Source organism: Plodia interpunctella, chromosome 14, assembly GCF_027563975.2.
Source record: "Plodia interpunctella isolate USDA-ARS_2022_Savannah chromosome 14, ilPloInte3.2, whole genome shotgun sequence".
Classification (NCBI taxonomy): Eukaryota; Metazoa; Arthropoda; class Insecta; order Lepidoptera; family Pyralidae; genus Plodia; species Plodia interpunctella.
The window spans coordinates 6,754,565-6,771,729 of record NC_071307.1 but is presented as its reverse complement, the minus strand read 5'-3'; the positions used below and the strand labels follow the sequence as shown (position 1 = coordinate 6,771,729).

Here is a 17,165-nt window from a genome sequence, read left to right as displayed (position 1 = left end):
CTACGCGTGAATATAGGGAAGAGCACGAAGTTAACATAATAATGATATCGACAATCGTTTAGTTTCGTTTATTTATCAAAATATCATATTGACAGAATTATAGGTATATTTATATATTATTAGTAATTCGATGTTTTAAATCCTACGTTGCGTATTACTTCATGGCTCTTTATTTTACTTTTAAACGTCATGCATAAACAGGAAAACTATCTAAGCACGTACTTAAATTGAACATTACATGCAAAAATAAAACTCGACAACATTTTATTACGGCCTTAAATTAATTGACACGTGTAGCGATAAAACGGAACACAATAATTTTCGGTGATTAATGACTGAGGTTTTTCAGCCTGCCAGCCTTTATTAATTGCTCTAGCTTACTGTCTCAAATGGAAATGGATGACAAAACAGGTAAATCTAATATTTAAAGAGATATAAAACAAAATAAATAGATAAGTATTTATTTGTGTATATTTTTATTGACACTGTTTAGATTTGATGTACTACTCAGTTTAGTTCTCGTAAAAATAGAAATTTTAAATGAATAAAATATTGTTAGGGCTTTAATCTAATCTGATCTCGTAAATACATTGACGATGGGTTAGCATTACATTAAAAAAAACTCTATTTAACCTCAATTTTATCAATAAGCCCGCCATATAGGTAAACGATATGGTCGAGTCTCGCTATTCTTAGCTCTTCCTAACCCGTAAGAAATAAATACGTGATACTACCTATATCTGAATTTAGTATTTTTTTTTCAACCAAATCGTTTGCATACATTTCACTTTATTACTGATATTACATCATTTATATACCTGATAATAGTAATGGACACAAATCTAATTACCTAATTATTTTTCTTTTTAAAGTAATTTCTCAAATGGTTGCCTAGAAGAAATTGTTTAAACCGAAAAGGCCGCCTTTTTCGCATGCAATAAAAAGATGCTTGTTTGTTGTTGGATTTATTTACATCACATTAATATGTGATGTGATTTACATCACATTATCAAATCATTCCTAAATTGACCATATGTGATGCTGCAGATGCAATTCAACCTACTTATAACCAAACAGTTAATGTCCCAAATGTCTGTCTCAATGATTGTTTAAATAACTTCTATTATTATAAACTTTGAATGCTTATTTACATAACCTGTCACTTGCGGTTCTCTTCTCACAAGTCGGTACGGCCTGCAGCACAACCAACGTTGATAACAATTTCGCCTTTATTACCGAAGCACAAGGTCTATTCAGGAGTCGCTAAGTAAGTAGTAATCACTAAACGCTGTTTAATAATTCCATCCTCTTATACCGACGGGCGTTCAGGAAATGGGCTTCTGTCATTAATTCATAGTTCCAAGACGACGGCTTGTGACGACGTTATTAACGGATTTAGTTATTCTGTTCGGTTTTTGTTATTTTTTATCGGTACAGAGAGAAATTGATCAATACGAGCAATTTACTGTTACTTGAGAGTTCAGAGATTTATTAAAAAATGTTTTGTTCAATTGATCCTAGAAAATTTATTGATAGAAAAATAAGTCAAGGCAACATAGGTATCCGTAAAATTATTCTGATTCAAATTAAATCGAGAATATTTTATTTTTTTTATAAACATTATGTTTAAATTGCTTTAAAACAACCTACCACACAAATGTGAAGACCATTTAAATTATATTGCGTGGTTTAAGAAGCACAGAATGAACATTTATTTACCATTCGAGATAATAAAGACAATTTTGGATTAAAATATTTAAATGAGTGGGTGAACCACGAATTCCTGTTTTGTTGGCATAATAAACCCCTTTATCTAACGTAAACTTTATAGAGATGTATTATAATTATGGATCTTTTGTTTTCAGCAGTTCGTACTACTGTAGGAAAGGATGTAGTCCCATCATGCAGAGGAATGACTATTGTTTTTTTTTTATAGAAGAAACCTTTCTTTTATATAGTAATATTTTTTTTTACTTATATCATTGAGTTTAAATTTTATGAAACAGAAATTCAAATTTCGTCATAAATATTCGTCCGTATAATTGAAGTTGTTTGGACATATTATCATTACCATCATAACCATTTACAGCCATTTAAGTGTCCTCACCACTGAGACACAGGCCTTCCTTATGGATTGATTGGCAAGTAGTGAATGTCATGTCAGACTTAGGCGACTTGAATAAAATCTGACACACGAAAATAAGAAAGATTTTCGTACTAAGTAAAAAAAAAAACATTGTAATTAAAATTGGTTTGCCATTGCCTTTAACGTTTAATTTGCAAGATAAATAAACTAGAGTAAAGGTTTCTTTATGACATTTTCTTTTAATTCAAGCAAGTGGTCGTTGATGAGGACGACTGTACATATTACTATCAGATTGGTATACAAACTGACGTGGCACGGGTAGATAGATAGCTAGATAAATTAATTTATAATAGAAAAGTGGGAGAAGCATTCGAATCCGTGACTTTCAGTCACCAGTCTTAACCAATAGACCACGGCCGCATCTAGTTAGTGTTGTTAGTTACGTTGTACGAAGAATGTCGTGCAATTTACTGAGTTTCCAGAGTACAGGATACGGACTCTGACAAACTAGCATGTGAATTTGTTGGAAATGTTCTAAACTACAACCACATAGAAAATGAGCTAGGGGCTCTATGACTCAATAAACGCAGCCAAGCGAATAGTTTTTAATTTATTTATTTCCTTTTTGGAAAACTTACACCTATTTATCTACTTATATATACATATAATAAAACTTAAGTGGGCTAGTGAATTATATTATTACTAGCTTCGCCCCGGGGCTTCGCTTTCGTGGTAATTTCGGGACAAAAGGTCCTCATAAACTTTATTTATGTGCTATTCCCGGTTATATTCTACCCGTGTACCAAATTTCATAGCAATCCGTCCAGTAGATTTTGCGTGAAAGAGTAACAAACAAACATATACACACACATCCTCATAAACTTTCACATTTATAATATTTAGGATTTCCCTAGTCTCTGCGTACTTTTTAACTTTGTTTCTGCTAATCAATTATTGAAATACTCTGCCACATTTACGAGTAAAAGTAACAGCTCGCTGATTTCCCCCATGTTGCCATCTTTTACTAAACTTATACGTAAGAACGAGAGGGATAAAGGAAAACTGATTCAGAGATCCATATTTCTGCAGGACCCAATGGGAAAATGTAATTTCCAAAATGGGATTTTGTTATGACGTGTGACGCAATGGCCACTAAAGGTTATGTCCCAATTTATTGCGCAGTTTATTTAAGTATTTTCCTTTTTTTTGTGACGATATTGAAGTGGAATCTTGGAACTCTTTGTAAAGGTTTATTTTTAAAATTTGTTTCAATGGCTGATGGTTATGTAGGAGCTGGTCTCAATAAACCAACTTAATATCTATAACATGAGGTCATTGAATTAGTGGGTTTAGCAAACGCGGGCTTAAGACAAAGTTCGGTTTTCCTATAAATCGAGGAGATATAAGGGATATTTTTATCGTAAACTAACATATGAAATCGTAAGTTGAGATGTTCAAATCAATTTAAAACTTTCGCGAAAATTTAAGCATATTGTGTAAATGAAAAAGCGTTTAATTCCCGAATGCACAAAAAATCTTATATACCTAGTTTGAAAAAACTATTTTCTAGTCATTTAAAAACAATTCTCAAAATTACATCTCACCCTGTATAACTTTTTAAAACCAATTTTGTATTCATTTATTAATTTCCCGACATTTTGCGCTCTCACAATATGCACGGAAAACGGTATTTTCTTATCTGACATTTTGTTTCTTTGAATGAGTACTAAAAATATACAATGACCACAACTTGTATACTACACTGTTGTGTGAATCAATTCAATTCATAATTTTTTGTCTCCGCCTCCACTCTATTAAACCCTAACATTTTATCTTTTATACATTTATAACTACATATTTTGTAAGTGAGCTGAGTCTGTACATAGAAGATATTGAAGAAAAATAATTATGGGACTAACAGAAGACAAAACACTTTTTTCTTAGAATTTTTGTTTGTCTGCCTGTTCATATGTACCTAACATATGTTTGTTCGCGCATTACGCAAAAAATGCGGTATGTTTTTTGATGCGTTTTCACAGTGTTATAGCGAAAGGAATAACTTAAAATTTGGTTTAAGTTGCGACAACGTATCACGATACGTTGTTTAGAATATTGACAATAATAAGTTATGAGCGGACGCACGAAATAAACGCAGGCGACGCCGCGTGCAAAAGACAGTTTAAAATAAAAAGTAGAGGCACAGATTATAATATTACAGTAATTAGAGATTATATTTTGATAGTTAAATAATCTGACAAAATCTTTGATAGGCTTAACTTACTAAATGGATATACTATTACGGATTCAAAATAGAAGCCACTTAACATTATAATTGCATAACAGTCAACAATGCAACATAGAACGCTACATCTCTGAAGCAGATGCATGCACTTTCATACATTTTGTATGCGCCGCTGCATACAGATCATACTGACAATGCGTTGCATAACGAATCATAGTGCAGGATGTATACGGCAAACGTTAACCAGTACAGATTATATAGGTACCTAAAGTTATCAAAAAATAATTAATTGTATTAATGTTAATTTACAAATTTCCCTTGGAAATGCAGTTTATTTTTGAAACAATTTTTTTTTTAATTAGGATGCTTAGGCGAGACGCACCAGTCAAGTTTGACGTTAACTTTAAACTGCTCGCCGCCGATGTTGAGACAAAATGGCGGTACTTTGCATTTTTCTGCGCATGTTAAGGGCATGTTAAAGTTACCGTCAAAGTTGACTCGTGCAACCCACCCTCAAAAACAATACAGCCTGAAATCAGATTAAAAATAGATTTTTCTATAAATTTTGACCTAAAACGTTATAATGGTTGTACAATATACGATATATTGTAATATACATAGATAAAATAATAATATATTTAGCCCTGTTCTAAGACAGATCTGTGACTACTAGTACTACACAGTAAAATGGATTAACGATTTAGTACTAGTCACTAACTAAATCTTGAATCTATTTCTTTATTGCTAAGCTCAAGTTTCGTAATCAAACATAGTGACGTATGTTTCAAGTAAAAGCAACCCAGCTTGTGTCTCTATGCCAGATATCGACAATGATTGTGCGAACGAAATACATTACTCTTTTTAGTTTGCGTTGACACATTTTTTACATTCAAAACCAGCAGCGTACTATGATCGAATCTATTGGAGTGAATGAAAATAAATGTATTTTGGGTAATTCTATTACATTTCAAGTCGACAATATAGAAATGAAAAAACCATGTTCGCCATCAGAATTTAATTTCTTTTGTACAACCGTAAATGGAATTTCAGCGCAAAATTTCAATTTGAATTACTTATTGGGATTGATTCTGTACATACAATAGCTGTGTTGTCTAGATTTATGGCCGTCAAGACAATGGGCCGCTGTGGGGATGAAGTGATCAGTTTGAGAACAAAAGCTTACGATTACAGAATTGTCGTCTTTTCTTGGTGGGACAACGACATTGTAAAATTTTGTAATGAGCCGGATAATAGTCTTGAGATGAAGTACATTTGTTTGTCTTATTGGACATCAATCAAGAGAATTAAGCGCCATTATTATAAAAATCTATGAACTGGTCATGTGGTACGCGTTGGATTCGAACTTGGGTCCATGTCTTCCTTCTAAACCACAAAATTAGCACCGATTCATTTGATAAATACAATGCAACATATAGATGTCGACTCGAGACGAATTTGCGCATTTCGTTTTTAGTTTAGTGAGGCTCAGTTGCACCAGTCAACTTAAACATGTGCGTTAAATAAAATAGCGTAATTTGCGCAGGTTAAAGTTAACGTCAACATTGAGTAATGCAACTGAAGCTTGTTTTTTTTTCTCTAGTCTATTCTCAAAAAGTCCGCCACACTGCACTGTTATGTCGTATATTCATCACAAAGATTCCAAATTTCATGTTAGTAAAATCCTCGTTAAAAGAACTCTGGCCGAATACGTTTGAAATTTCTCAAACACATTCATTTCACAAACATTCAAACACATCTCTTGAAAAAAAAAACTAAATGTTTGTTAGCGTACGTATTAAAACATTTTCCTGATGCGACAAATTATTGCAAACTCTGTTTTGCAATCGTTTAAATTATCTATTAAATTATATACTTTGTTCATAGCGAAACAAAGCTGGTTTAAGAAATAAATATTTTGCTGTTTCATTTTATTTTATTTCAATATATGTAAAAGTGTCTGTCTTACCTCGCGGGAGATGTAGGTATGACAGGTATATTATTATTATAGTTGATATACCTACTTTGGATGATGATGTAGGTAATATCATAGAAATGCGTAAAATAACCTACGTATATTTTCCAATTAAGTGAATTATTTTCAACCATATTTACCTAGCAGAGCATCCGTTATATCATATTTTAGTCTACATATACAGCATATATATTAAGTTCACTACTCCTATCGACAGGACATACTAGGCTTTCCATCTTACTTGTCCACTAACCACTAACCTAGTTCCACTGCTCACTTACCTGTTGTAAATGCACCATTGTGATCCAGTAGCGAGCGATGACAACGTTAGTCGCTCGGCGACCGCGGCGCGGCTATCCCGCCTCGCGAGAATTCAAATTCCGAACGCATACCCGGTTTTTAAATTTGAAATATGAAAATGGAATAGGAATTTGAAAGTGGATTTTGAAGTTTAGAATTTGTTTGAGAATCTCGCTGTGCAAATATTTGATATTCTTTGTGTTCACGTTGAACGTTGTTTGTGGCCAGTTTGAATTTCAATATTTCATGCAGGTATTTTTTTAAGCAACTTTTTAGGCAGTATTATTATTTCCTATTTTATAATTTGTGAATACATTTTAGGTTTATATAGAATTTTATATAATATTAATTATAATTAATAATTGTTTTTGAATTATTTTATGGTTTAGAGGTTCTCAGACAGGTTTAAAAAAGTGATTTAATATTTTGTCTAAACTGGTTGTTTTTATTTAAAAAAAAAAAATTAGCTGCGGTCTGTGACATATCTCCCGTGAGAATATTGGCATAAAAGTCTACAAGCTAAAAATACCAACTAAAGCGGCCACAAATTTATTGACATTTTTAATATTTCAATAGAATTTGTATTTTTATTATTTTCTATAATTTGAAATACCGCGTTTATAAACGCATTAGCAAAACTCTACCAGAGCGAGGTGGTTAATGTTAACCTTCTGTTTTGTGTAGACATATCTTATTTAACCAATATGCAGTTAATGAAACTCAAATGTGATTTTAATTAAATAACCAAATATCGGTTGTCAACACATTCTGCTCGGCGTTATATAAACAGTCGAACTCGATATAGGTAGTCAATTTTAAGTGCGAATGTACTTAAATGTACATTCGCGTTTAATTTCTCCCTGTTTTTGATGGTATTTGCTTCCAATCAAGGGCTTTGTCCCGAGTGTGCCATTTGAATATTGTTTCATTAGCGGAGATAAACATGTCTACCGCCTACACAACCCGCGATTTTAATTGCTACAGGGTTTTAGAGTAGCAATCAGAATAGAATGAAGGCAAAAAGACAATGTCATGTTATTCGTGATAACAAGAGTACAAAATAGTAAGAAAGCGGATTCTGAGCTCCGAAGTTCAACGGCTGAAGAAACCGGGATAACGCTCAGACCAGAGAGAGATAAGATAAAATGAGGATATTTTTTGAGTATGGTTTAAATAATACAATTTTGTTAGTTACGTGGAAGGAGCAGTATCGTCCGATTTAATCATAGCTAGTATATGGTATAACTATATATCGCTGAAAATGTTAGAAGCACAACGAAGAAGACCATTGGTTATTATGTTTGTGTGTGCAAATTCCAAATTGGCGACATGCATCCTCATACTGAATAACTGCAGATATCATCTCTATATAATTTTCAGGTTTAGACAGTTTGCATATATTCCAAATAATTCATAAATATAATTACATAAAAGCCAATGATTATAAGTGATTATATTCACTTATAATTTTGGCTTTCAAACAGTGACGAATCGTCAAAATGTATATATATATATATATATATATATATATATATATATATATATATATATATATTTTGACTGACTGTTCCCTCACTCACATACTAAATTTGAATTCTAATTTCGAACAGAATTTGAATTATAGTCTTTAAATTGCGCATCAGGTAAACTGTAAAACTGTTATTGAGGAATTTTTGTGTTTTTATAATGAAACAACAAATTACATTTATTTTTCTTTGTGCCACGTAGTAGATTTTTTGCTACTATCCATATAGAAAATGGCATAGATACTTAGACCATCAAATTGCTACTAAAATTGGGAAATACACGATGCGTACTTACGCATTTGAACAAGACCTTTTATGGAAACAGTAATTCGTTTTTACTGCCGCCTGTTAAAAGAGCTATCAAAAAGAATTAGAATTTGACCCTCCGGATAACGGACGTCACCTTTTATAGCTATTTAATTCAGAAAATGCATCGATTTCACTGTTACCTTTTATTGGTCGGTACTTTCAGCCTGAAGATATTTAATTTAATTTAATTTTCATTAATAGCATTAATTAATTTCATTCATTTCAATTAATTTTAATGAATTTCATTAATTTTTACTTTCATTTATTTGTTATGACAGCTCTTTCTTACTTAAAATCAACCGCATTTGAAGTTTTGCATGGGCTGTATGCGCTTGTAATATTGGCGAATTTGCAATGAATTTGGGTACCTGTTTAATTCCATTGCCAATGGAAAGACTAAATGATTGAACGGAAGGAATTCCATAGACAAGAGCTTAGGTTTTATATCATGGTGATGATCTGTTGTATCATTTCTGCTTTCAAAACTGGCTTTGTTTCAATAGTTTTGAAAATAGCCAATAGATACCTAGTTCAGTTTATATAATTACTAGCTGTGTCCCTGGGCTTTGGTCACGTGGGGATTTTGGATAAAAAGAACCCTATGTGTTATTTCAGGTTTTATTCTACCCGTGTACCAAATTTCATAACAATCGGTCTAGTAGATTTTGCGTGAAAGAGTAACAAATATACACATATCTTCACAAGCAGTTATAATATTAGTATGATAGGATTTTACTATCATTATAAAATAGGTACATGAATTACTGAAATGAAGCATGTATTCTGCCTGTAGGTATCATGTCATGACAAAGAACAAATCGGGAGCTGTCAGTGGCAGCCATGCAATTTCCCAACTGCCAATACTGTGGAAAACGGAGATTTCTTCTACAATGTGCAATTATGACACACTAGCTTTTGTCCGCGGCTTCGCCTGCTTAAGTTATTCTGCAAAAGCGGAACACAAACTTTCACCCCTCCAAAATAGTTGACTATTTTGGGGTGAATTGGGTAGTGATTTTTGAAAAAAAATCTACCCTATTTTGAAATGGAGCCTTTAATTATTATGTACACCAAATTTCATCAAAATCGGTCCAGCGGTTTAGCCGTGAAAGCGGAACAGACAGACACATAAACTTTCGCATTTTATTATTATGGATTTTACAATTGTAGTACCGACTTACACAGAATCGTTGTCATAATTAGTATTATCTTTTTTAAACTGAACGATAAAAATAGAATATAATGTTTTTAAATATCCGATACGGGACACGTATTCAAATCTATCCTATATTAATATTATGTTCGACTAGCTGCGCCGTAGGGCTTCGCTCTTGTGAGAAATTCGAGATAAAAAGTACCCTATGTGTTATTCCAGGTAATATTATATCCGTGTACCAAATTTCATAACAATCCGTCCAGTAGATTCTGCGTGAAAGAGTAACAAACATACACACGTCCTCACAAATTTTCGCATTTATAACATTAGTAGGATTTATGAATGAAGTGCGTATAACGTATATTGTATGTGCGATTGCCGTCTACTTTCGGCAAGTTGTGGAATTTATTTGTAAACTTTCGAGCAAATGATTTAGGCCCTTTCACCGCTTGCTAATAAAGAATCTGATAGTTATGTGTAACATATCCAGTTGTGTTAAATAGGGCCAACTGGTCAATCACATCAGGCAGATTTATCTAGTCTGTTTCAACTGTCAATTAATTACAATATAATATTTTATCAAAAATTTGTTAAACGGGCTCTTAGTCCTGTAGATATTTTCAAAACTATAAATTAGTAGATGTTGCCCGGGTCTTTGCTACCGTGGGAATTTTGAGATGAAATATCTAGTCTATTGCAATCTTGGATAATATACCTTTCTAATGGTGAAAGAATTTTTGAAATCGGTGCGGTAGTTTCGTAGATTATCCGCCTCAAACATACAAACTCACAAACGCTTACCTCTTTATAATAATAGTATAGATATAGATAGATCTTATATTATCATTTATATGCATATACTTTTTTCATAAGATATATATAGATTATATCTTATGAAAAAGTGGTTACAAAGTAAAACGAGACTAAAACGAGAATTTTATTGAGTTACACTTTCAGAATCTGTAACATACAGCATATTAAAATAGGTGGAAGACCTGGGACTTTACGTAGTCATTAAATATGCTACTTCAAGCTTACTGTTCTGTTGTTGCATGTTGTGGCTTTTTCATAAATAATGCTCTAAGTATTATGCAGAAAGAACTAGCAGTGCTTGTTACATATATAGTTTTTTAAAACTATTGTTCATTGCCTTTAAAAAATATAAATGTATTAGGACAAATCGAGCACAGATTGAGCTAGCCCCAAAGTAAGTTCGAGACTTATGTTATGGGATACTAACTCAACGACACCATATTTTATTTTAAAAAATATATTATATATCGTATATATATATATTTTTTAAAATATATAATATATTATATATGCGTATATAATATATTATATATGCGTATAAAGTAATAAATATATTATATATAAACATCCAAGACCCGGGACAATAAGAAAAATATAATTTTCCATCATGACCCGATCGCGGTTCGAACCGGGGACCTCTCGGTTCTGAGGCAAGCACTTTACCTCTGCGCCACCGAGGTCGTCAGTTTAATAATATATTATACATAGTTTGCAACTCACTACAATAGAAATTAAAGTCAAAATATAGGTTGGTTTACTAACCCACAGGGTGAGTTGCACCGTCAAATTGGCGCCGCTGACGTTTAGACAAAATGGTTGTACTTTAAATTTCGTTGCACACGTTAGAGTTAACGTCAAAGTAGACGGTGCAACCCACCCTTAGTTCTATAGCTATGTTGAGGGTATTATAGCTGAGAGTATGGATAGCGAGGGTATGAGGCTGAGTGTTGTGATCTTATGTGGAATGAAACACACCACGCTTTCTTGGTTAACATTAATCAGTGGTGAGCCTTTTTCACACGCTAGCTATAAAATAGAACGCATAAATCATCGAATAGAGTGCAATACGATGTTTTCCTTTCACCGTACTTGAGTGAGATGGGTTTAAAAACTCATGTCACACTAGTAGGATTTAAACCGTGGACCATTCGATCCGTGCCCACCTCTGAACAGAAAGTGCTTACCACTAGACCTATTTTCCTTTTTCCCTCCCCTATAAAACTCATGCGTATAAAGTAATAAAAACTCCTATTATGTTCCTCTGAGAATGTTTTGGGGCTGCTGATCGAAAGTCAGACAAAATAACAAAAGCACAGATGAAGAAGACTTCATTCATTCATTCTTCATTGACTCTCCGTTGGAATTCCTATCCTACCTAGTTTTCGCATATTTATACTTTTGATTAAGCACTAACAGTAACTAATAAGCACGAAAAAGACCATTGTAGGTCTTTTTCGTCTGTAAATGTATGGATTTAGTAAATTTGTAAAGTAGTCCATACTATCCATATCCATGCTAATATTACAAAGATTTGTATTTTTGTTTGTAATGAATAAATTCAATAAACTGCTGTGCCGATTTTGAAAAGTAAGCGAGCTTACCGCGAGCTCGTCGTAGTTTTGGTGGCAAGGTGAAGCATGTAGACGAAGGACGTATATTCCAGCGAACGTGACTTTGATGGATGGAAGCAGCGTTGCATAGGTTCGGCCTACGGCCTGTACTCGTATTCGGCTTGTCCGTTTCAGCCTCCTGCTGGCTGGGTGTGGTGCATATGTTCATGTTCAAAAGTATTATACTGTGCCGATTTTGATGAAATCTTGGAACAGAGATAGAGGAAACCTTGAGGATTATAAGCTACTTTTTATAATGGTTTTACCCGAGCGAAGCCGGGGCGGGCCGCTAGTAATGATATATGAATAAAAAAAGTCACTAATTAGATGACCAGTTTTAATAACAGCATTAATATCGTTTAAATTTATTTTTCTTAATTCTCATAATTATTGTGAGGGCTCATTTAAAAATGGAACAATAGTTTTTTAAATATTTTTGTGTGACGAAACACGCGGGTGATATTTGCAGTTACATAAAAAAATTAAAAACTACTGTTCCATTTTTAAATGAGTCCACGATATAATATTTTTCAGATCTAAGAGTACAATTAAAAATATCTATTAACGAAATGGGTGGTTTTAAAGAAACTAAAATTTTGTACACTTTATAATTTACGGTCAGGAGGTCCTTATCCGGGTCAGTTTATTTACTACGCCTTAAATATCCTCAAATAACCCTTTAAAACTTTTTCAATTAGAAACGATAAGGCAAGAGATTAAAGGCTAACATTTCGGCGAACCGAAATCTTCAACTTTTACCACCGAAACATTATTTCGATCGGATTAAGTAAGTTTCGGTGCTATTTATTTAGAATCTGCAGATGACCTCGGTTCCTATTCCTATTGGATATCTTACTCACTTTCCTATTGGACATCTTGTATATAACTTGTGTAAATACAGTGGCATGTATTTTCGTAATGGTTAGGTGGAAGTGAATGCTTTTAGCATCAAGGTGATTAAAACCTCTTTTTAACCCCCGATGCAAAATTCTTTTTGCGTCGTATTATAAGTTGCGCAATAAGTTTAACGTGTCTGTCTGTTTATTTGTTTGTGGCATCGTAGCTCCCAAACGGATGAACCGATTTTCGTTTAGTTTTTTTGTATCATAGATAATTTTCGGTTGAGCCGTTCAAAAGTTGTAGCGAAATGAATATTGAAAGTTTTTTAATTTGTCTGACAAATAAACTTGTTATTTTATAAAATTATATACATTGTTATTATCCTACATATTAAAAAGGATGAGGATGTGTCGATATGAATGTTTGTTATTCTTTCACGCAAAATCTACTGAAATTTTCTACACAGATATAATATATCCTGGAGTAACACACAATTAATAGTATTATTTATTAAATTGGTTAAATTTCCAGCGAAGCCCAGGGGCGCATCTAGTTCTATTAAGTAGTAATTTAATCGGTGTATTTTTTTATTTCGTATTTTCCACTGAAGCGAATCTTGGAATGTGTCCAGTAAGACATAAGTAAAAAAGGATTAATATATTTAAATATTTTATAGTACAGCATATTGGTTACATTATATACATTTATAGACATAAAGCTCGGAGTTTATCCTAAAAGAATTATGACAGACGATATTGAGCCAACGAATGTGTAATACATTGCACCGAAGGGTGCAATGTATTACACATTCGTTGTAAATTGTTATTCATAAATTCACAACCCTCGCCATTTTTCGTGGTGTAAATTTTCGCTGCAAAAGTATTTATGTTTTTATTTGGGACCAAAATATTTCAGACGAATTCTGTATAGTTAATTAAAAAAAAGAATTTCTAGCATCTGACATGACTTTTACGACTACCCACCGATATCTAATAGCGAATTGATATAGATTTTTTTTAAAATATCATTGTCTTGTGTTCATGTAGGTAATTGATATGCCTAAATAAATAAACAAGAATCGCCATTGCTGTGCCACACTAGTGAACTGTAACCAATGCGCAGTGTTCAACACAATGTTTTCCTTCACCCGAAGCAAGAAGTCTGTGAAAATATACATGAGACAGATTGGTTTACAAACTCATGTGGCATGAGAAGAAATCATTAATCAAGAAGTTATACACTACAAGCTCTTGCCGCGGCTTCGCCCGCGTGAATTTTCCACGATAACAGTAATTCTTCCGGGATGAAAGTACCTTATGTCCATACTTCAAACTTCAAATACAGCGTGAAGAGATTAACAAACTTACTTTCGAATTTATAATATGAATAGTTAGGATTTTGCACTATACGTATCAAATGATTCCTGTTCACACATTTTTGAAACAAATCGATACATATCAACTGGAAATTGATTCTCGCCGTAATTAAAGTCGTCACAGCCAATAAACCACAAACTTGAGCTAAATCACAAATCCAGAATGCAATTAAGTAAGGATTCAAATGTGGGAATTCAATTTAAGGATTTAACAGTTCAATTGTAATGTAATTGAATTGGTAACCGTTGTTTTAATACAAATAAATCGACGCGAAGGAATGGCTATACAATTTTAATAATTTTTTGGCTTTTTAAGTAATTAACTGGTAAGTTAATTTTGACGGTGACTTAAACCTGCTGCGTGCCGCTAATGTTTAGACAAAATAGGCGTACTTAGCGTTTTTTTTTGTGCAGGTTAAAGTTTACGTCAAAGTTGACTGGTGCAACCAACGTTTAGTTTTTTTTTTATTTACTGCGAAGCGCTTTTAGCATGGTTGACATTTCGTCAACTTACCCAAATTCATTGCAAATGCGCTGCTATTATCGCGACTTAAAGGTCCTTGAAGCGTAATTTGACAAAAAGGTGACTGTACTTATGGTGAATTACACCATCAACGACGTTACCTTTTACTTGCGCATCGCTATCATTTAGATAATAAGGCGTACTTTGTTTTTTTCTGCACAGGTTACAGTTAACGTCAAAGATGTTTGGTGCAACACCCTTCGATGTACTGATATTGACGGAACCACGCTCGTTATATGAACAAAAGACGTTATGAAAAATATCTCTTAAATTCCATCGCGTAAAAATGATTGAGATAAATGGAGTGGAGTGTGGAACACGCTATTGTTGAAAATGCTGACTCATTCGCAGGAATCATCATCTGTCTTTATCACACGTTATATTGTCTGAGAGAGAAATTGAAATGATTGCTAAAAAAGTGTACAAATACGTATTCATTGATTCATGGTAACCAAATAAATGTACTGTTTTCAGAGTTTATATTTTTTTACTCTAGGTATCCTTTCCTATATATATATATATATAATTTATTATATTTTATCTGAGCGAAATCGGAACGGGCGGCTTGGTTAAAACCGTATGAAAATCCGTGCAGTAGTTTTTGTGTTTATCGCCAATAGACAGACAGACGCAGCAGAGGACTTTGTTTTATAATATGTAAGGATATTTTTTATTAGACATACCCGATAGGTCCTTAACAACAAGGGGTCAATCTTGAATTTTATTTTTAATTTCGTTGTTGTATAGAGTGCCACTGGTGTCTGATGCCAACTCGGGTGTCAGATTTTTATCAAGTCGCCTAAAAGGCATTGGACATGATGATAACTATCAAATGTATGTGGAATTTAATTAAATCGAATGAAACGTAAGACATTTTTATTTGTTATTTTAACTTTTGTATAACATTTTTCAATGTTTTTTTTTACAGGTAATTGGAATTCATCTGTCGCAGTTTTGAAAAGGAATATAAATAAAGGTATACTTATAATTTTTTATTAATAGTTATTATTAAAACTTCAAAGAATGAGCCCTAAATAATGGCTCACATAAGAAATACCAAATCATACTTGTTTCAGAGGTGCCAATAGCTATTTTGCCAAATACGGAGTAATTGAAAAAACTCCATCCCGTTTCCCCATACAAAAACGTTAATGCGACCCCTCAGCAGATTGCCATACTTACAGAATCTACCATGGATGTTTAAAAACATAGACAACACATAAAACGAGATAATTAAAGATGAAAATATTTTTAGGTGTGATTGCTTCACTGTGCTTTTATTATTTGTTTAACAGAAATGTGTGATTTCTGTTATTTACATTTCGAAAGAAATTAGCACCTATAATTTTCTTATCGATTACATATCTATACTTTATTTTAAAGAGTTAAGTGTTTGTGAGTTTGTATATTTGAGGAGGGTAACTCCGTAACTACTGAACCGATTTCAAAAATTCTTTTACCATTAGAAAGGTACACTATCCAAGATTACATTTTATATCAACGGGAGCGAAGCTCCGGACAACATCTAGTTATTTATATCGCACTTGAGTTCTATATCTGTATGGGCACTCTTTCTCCTCCATCTGAATATTTTCCCGAAGGCATTGGAGCCCAATATTTCTTCACAACCTTGAACAGTCTTCGACATCCTTAAATGTTATACCATTGGTTAGGAAATCCTTCGTTACAGCCGAATCTTTTAGGTTGTAATACTGTACGGATGCCAAACCTTTATTAGGAGCAAATGATGTTGCCACATGTCAAGCCAAATATGTAGTTTGAGTGATGTCTATTAAAAAAGTTGGTCTATAATTTACTAAGTGTGAGACGTTGTAAATGCCGGAAAGCGACATGTCACTGAAGGCCCAAAAAATGGGCCGAAGACAGAGATTTATTTTATGGGACAGGAAAACTGTGACCATTTGCGACGTCCTTAGACATCCTAAATTGTCCATACGTGTGTGAAGCGTTGACCATGTGGATTAAATTTATGTTTCGTTGAGAGCTTGTCTTATGACAGTTATATCAATATTTTTTTATCAGACCAGAAGGGCCTTGCGTTGTGACTGTAGCTACTTAATTTGACCAGCAGAAGTCGACTGTTAAACAAAGATTTCTCACATAATTTTTATTAATCAAAAGAGTATGAATCCTCTGATTAACGAAAATCTCTGATTTCTTCACCTTTAATCTTCTTCAAAGGATTAAGTGTCGTCGAATCACCAATCGGGTGAAAGTCCTACGCTGAAATTGCTGGTTTAAATGCAATGCAGTTGTTTCAGAACATTGAGATATTTAAATGCCTAGTAAAATTAAAATATACTATTAGTATATATCTTGATCATGGAACGAACTATATTCGGCACAGGTTACAAGATGGCATTCCAAATACTGTGATTCAACAGCATATCCA

At 33.1% G+C, this 17,165-nt stretch overlaps 1 protein-coding gene across 10 annotated transcripts in view; it reads left to right on the top strand.

Moving 5' to 3' along the window:
• The window catches only part of LOC128675639 (uncharacterized protein), a 173,164-nt gene that overhangs the window by 66,982 nt on the left and 89,017 nt on the right, over positions 1 to 17,165 (top strand). The window contains exon 1 of one of the 10 annotated variants that reach the window (XM_053755172.2): positions 6,630 to 6,852. The exons of the other annotated variants lie outside the window; for them this stretch is intronic. The gene's annotated coding sequence lies outside the window, so the exon portion shown is untranslated. Of the gene's footprint in view, positions 1 to 6,629; positions 6,853 to 17,165 lie in introns of those variants that run through there. 10 annotated transcript variants of the gene reach the window in all.